This window comes from Mandrillus leucophaeus, unplaced genomic scaffold, assembly GCF_000951045.1.
Source record: "Mandrillus leucophaeus isolate KB7577 unplaced genomic scaffold, Mleu.le_1.0 Scaffold643, whole genome shotgun sequence".
Taxonomy (NCBI): Eukaryota; Metazoa; Chordata; class Mammalia; order Primates; family Cercopithecidae; genus Mandrillus; species Mandrillus leucophaeus.
Window position 1 is genome coordinate 519888 of NW_012106953.1, and position 5584 is coordinate 525471.

The 5584-nt window shown below is 42.8% G+C and overlaps 1 pseudogene; it reads left to right on the top strand.

Moving 5' to 3' along the window:
* The first annotated feature begins 4268 nt into the window (after positions 1 to 4268).
* Positions 4269 to 5367, top strand: LOC105554447 (annotated as a pseudogene).
* The last annotated feature ends 217 nt before the right edge of the window (positions 5368 to 5584 follow it).

Sequence of the window (5584 nt, forward strand, 5' to 3'; positions counted from 1 at the left end):
TCCCTCCATATCCCAGGGAATACCAGTTTCCATTCAGTGTTCAGAGTTTGAGTATTTTTAAAACCTCCTTTTGAACACATCTGTAGGAAAGTATCCCCGAATGTCTTGACTATCCCAAAGAATGGCTTCACCCATTGAATACTTCACTGTAGCATGTTTCTCTTAACGATCCATTTAAAAATGCACCATTTAAAAATGGTGCTTCTTCTTTAAAATATTTTGTGGCTCTGAAATGTTGCTGCTTTCATTTAATAAACAATGGCTTTTCAGACCAAACTTTGGGAAATCTCTAGAAAGGGGCCCTCATTCATTCATTCATTTATGAATACTGTCAATGGTGGGATTCTGATATTGATTTCCAATTCCTTGCGCACCTAAGATTTGTAGTCATTGATTGAATGTCAGTTACATCCCAAGAATTGTGCTATACCCTGAGCATACCAAGATGAGCAAGATATGCTCACATCCTGCCCTGTGGAGTCCAGGTGGGGGATACAGACTCTCACATAGACAATTACAATGCAGGGTGATGACACCATAGGGTGGGAAGAGGCAGCATGTTATCAGATTAGCCAGAAGAGGCATTTACCCAGAATGGGGCAGAAGGAGGTGTGAGATGGGAATGTACTACAGATGGAAGTCTCAGGAAAAATTTGCTGAGACAGAGTCTAGGGTACAAGATGTTTAGTAGGGATTAACCCCTGTGAAAGGAACAGGGTGAAGCCCAATCGGACAGAGGAAGAAACTGAACCGCAGTACAATCCTGCAGAAGCTGTGGCCAACCAGGCAGGGGCTCTGGAGAGAAGACTGCCTGCAAGAGGGTCACGAGTCAGGCTGAAACTGTGAGCCTCCCTGTCCCAACTGCCAGTCACTGGATGTGGAGCTGACAGCCACATGCTGCCTCCTGATGCTTTCCTCACAACTGGACGGCAAGTCCTTCCTCGATGGGGGATCTGGGTCATCCAGTGTCGTGTCTTCCTCAGAGGGATGCTTCCTAGAATAGGGAGCATCTAAACCAAGATTTGAGGGACAAACCACCAGGTAATAAGGTGGGATGGGTGGGGAGTGGGAAGTGGCAGAGGCGATAGCCTGTGTGACAACTTGGAGGAGCCAGACAGGTTGCATGGAAGGGACTGAAACAGAGCTCAGGCAAGTGGTGGGGTGCAGCGTGCAGAGATGATACTGGAAAGGTAGGAAGAGGAAGAACCTTGCAGGGTCTCGTGGGCCACATTAATGAGTTTGGACTAGATTTGATAGTAGCTTGTAAGATGCACTTAGGGATGAGTTTTAGAACATCCTCTGTGGGCTCTATGAAGGAGGATAGGTTGGGAGGTGAGACGGATGGGGCTTGGAGGGAAGGCAGGAGGCCTTGTTGGAACAGTGTGGGTCTCCGAGGACTGCCCCAGTGGCAGATGCCTCCTGAGAACAGTGCCTCCCTCCACACTGAGGGAGGACTGGCCTGTGACTCCCTTTGACCATGAGGAAGAGGAAGAGGCAGAGGCCCCCTAAGCATTTGGAAGGCGTGGCAAACTTTCCCTCTTGCACTCTAGGAAGAAATCCGGCTACTCCACAATTAACTCACAGCGAATCTCACTTCATCGGTATCCTCATCAGTTTCCCCTTCCTGCATTGTTCTGAGGCAAATTCCAGACATGATGTCATTTAACCCATGAATATTTCAAGATATATCCCTAACAGATAAGGACATACTTTAAAAAAAATAACCACAATTGTACAATTGTATGTACTGTCACTTAAGGAAACTGCACTGTTTCTTGGTTTAAATAAACGGTCAGTGTTTAAGATTCCAATAGTGTCAGAAGTGTAATAAATGTTTATTTTTTACATTTGGTTTGAATCTGGATTCAAACAGGGTTCGCTCACTGTAATTAGTTGGTATATCTTTTAAATATCTTTTAATCTATAGATTCCCCTTCTATCTTCTACCATTCTCTTCCCTTCCCACAACTCCTGAAATTTATTTTTTGAAGAGACTGGGTCATTTGTTCTATGCCATTTCCTTAAAGTCTGGATTTTGCTGATTGCATCCCCAAGGTATGTGTTTAACGTGTTCTCTGTATTTTCTCTGAATCATCAGTTGGATGAGGAAAGTTTTAAATCAGATGAGATGGAGTTTTCCACAGGACTAGGCTGGACTGGACTTTGAATGCCTCAAATTCACAGCTACACCATGGGATCTGCCTAGCACGCTGTTAACAGATGGGTAAGTTGGATTTCATGGTGTACCAGTGAAGCCAGAGATGGGGATAATTAAAGCTAAAATATGTTTATATTTTGTACAACTGTTTAAACAGCTCATAAAAATAACTCTGAATACTATAACATTGTGGTATTGATTTCCAGCTCAATTCCAGTTGATTTCTTGGACAGTCTATATGGATTTTTCCTCTGAGTTCTGAGTCCTAATGCCCACACTGGCATGCCCTGGGCAGCTGTTTCTCTGTAACAGAGACCATGTTATTAAATGGTGAAGTTTTGCATCCACTATTAATCAAAATTCATTTTATGTAGCAAATATTATCTTGTTGCTCAGGAGGTTTGCTTCTCTCTGATACCCTTTGTATAAAGCTCCTATTGTGCTCATGGCAAGATCGTGGCTCTCCCTCAACCCGCACTCTAGTTTTGTGATAACTTTGTTCTGCTGGCTTTTGGTCATGACCAGATGTGAACTTAACATGAATGAAGGCCGGGCGCGGTGGCTCACGCCTGTAATTCTAGCGCTTTGGGAGGCCAAGGTGGGCGGATTGCCTGAGCTCAGGAGTTCAAGACCAGCCTGGGCAACACAGTGAAACCCCATCTCTACTAAAATACAAAAAATTAGCCAGGCGTGGTGGCGGGTGCCTGTGGTCCCAGCTACTCAGGAGGCTGAGGCAGGAGAATGGCATGGACCTGGGAGGCAGAGCTTGCAGTGAGCCGAGATCGTGCCACTGCACTCCAACCTGGGCGACAGAGCGAGACTCTGTCTCAAATAATAATAATAATAATAATAACAATAATAATAATAATAAAATAAAATAAATGAATCCCTTTATCATGAATGGAGCTTGCAGGACTAGAAGTTGTTCTGGGTGAGTGAGTAGTGAATAAATATGAAGGCCCAGGACATTACTGTATATTACTGTAGACTTTATAAATAATGTACACTAAATTTATAGAAAAAGTCTTCTTTCTTCAATAAATTAACCTTAGCTTGCTATAATTTTACTTTATAAACTTATCAATTTTTAAAACTTTGACTTTTTTGTAGTAACACTTAGAATACAAACACATTGTATAGTTGTACAAGTTTTCTTTATATACTTATTCTATAGTTTTTTTCTACTTTAAAATGCTTTATTTTTATTTTTTACTTTTTCAACTGTTCTGTTAAAACCTAAGACACAAACACCCACAGTATCCTAGGCCTACACAGGTCAATATAATTGTCCTCCACCTCCACATCATGTCCCATTGGAAGGTCTTCGGGGCAGTAACATGCATGGAGCTGTCATCTCCTATGCTAACAATGCTGTTTTCTGGAATACCCCTTGAAGGACCTGCCTGAGGCTGTTTTACAGTTTCCTTTTTTTTTTTTTTTTTTTTTTTGATAAGTAGAAGGAGTACACTCTAAAATAACAATGAAAAGTGTAGTATAGTAAATATATAAACCAGTAACATAGTCATTTATTATCATTATCAAGTGTCATGTGCTATACCTAATTGCATGTGCTATACTTTTTAATATGACTGGCCATGAAGTAGATGTCTTTACAACAGCATCATCACAAACATGTGAGTAATAGGTTGTGCTGTGCCCTTAAGAAAGTTACAATGTCAGCAGGCATTTTGGCAATAGGGAATTTTACCACTCTGTCATAATCTTATGGGACCACCTTCATATATGTAGTTAGTCCTTGAACAAAATGTCATCATGCAGGGCATGACTGTATTGATGTACTTCAGCCATAGAAAACAAGTAGCCTGAGCCTGTGTTAAGGCTTCTGGTTTGCTGTGTACTTATTCAACTGATGTCTGTTGCCTGCAGTAGTAAGAGACCCCCAGCAATCAAACTACTGTTTAGTGAGTCAGTCAAAAGAAGACTTGATCTTGTGTTTCTCTTTCTTTGTATCTCTCAAATACAATTTTGCTACACTAAATCCCTTTAAAAATAGAGAACTAGCCACCCCCTTCTGCACAGTCATGCCTAGCCAGCACCTGGGCCTGGAACTGGGCAGCAGGCCCTCAGCTTCGCCCACCGCCTCCCCACCATGGACCGCCGCAAAGTGAGCGAGCTTCGGGCCTTGTGTAAATGTGTAAGTAGGATCCGAGCATTCTGCACACTGAGGAAATGTGCTTCCTGAAGGAGTGGGTGGAGAGCATGGGGGGTCAAGTACCACCTGCTACTCAGAAAGCTAAATCAGAAGAAAAATACCAAGGAAGAAAAACTTGATCGTAAGAAGGTAGAGGAAGACTTAAAGGCAGATGAAACATCAAGTGAGGAAAGTGATCTAGAAATTGATAATGAAGGTGTGATTGAACCAGATACTGATGCCCCTCAAGAAATGGGAGATGAAAATGCAGAGATAACACAGGAGATGATGGATCAGGCAAATGATAAGAAAGAAAGTGGCTGCTATTGAAGCCCTAAATGATGGTGAACTGCAGAAAGCCATTGACTTATTCACAGATGCCATCAAGCTGAATCTTTGCTTGGCCATCTTGTATGCCAATAGGGCCAGTGTCTTTGTCAAATGCTGCCATCCCAGACTGTGTGACAGAGCCATTGAAATAAATCCTGATTCAACTCAGCCTTGCAAATGGCAAGGGAAAGCACATAGACTTCTAGGCCACTGGGAAGAAGCAGCCCATGATCTTGCTCTTGTCTGTAAATTGGATTATGATGAAGATGCTAGTGCAATGCTGAAAGTTCAACCTAGGGCACAGAAAATTGCAGAACATCGGAGAAAGTATGAGCGAAAACGTGAAGAGCGAGAGGTCAAAGAAAGAATAGAACGAGTTAAGAAGGCTGGAGAAGAACATGAGAGAGCCCAGAGGGAGAAAGAAGCCAGACGACAGTCAGGAGCTCAGTATGGATCTTTCCCAGGTGTCTTTCCTGGGGGAATGCCTGGTAATTTTCCTGGAGGAATGCCTGGAATGGGAGGGGACATGCCTGGAATGGCCGGAATGCCTGGACTCAATAAAAATCTTAGTGATACAGAGGTTCTTGCAGCCTTGTAGGATCCAGGAGTTATGGTGGACTTCCAGGATGTGGCTCAGAACCCAGCAAATATGTCACAATGCCAGAGCAACCCAAAGGTTATGAATCTTATCAATAAATTGTCAGCCAAATTTGGAGGTCAAGCATAAAGCCCTTCTGATAAATAAAGCCCTTGATGAAGGAAAAGCAACATAGATCACCTTATGGATGTCACAATAATACAAACCAGTGTACCTCTGACCTTTTCATCAAGAGAGCTGGGGTGCTTTGAAGATAATCCCTACCCCTCTCCCCGAAATGCAGCTGAAGCATTTTACAGTGGTTTGCAATTAGGGTGTTCATTCAGATAATGCTATCCTACTAGGA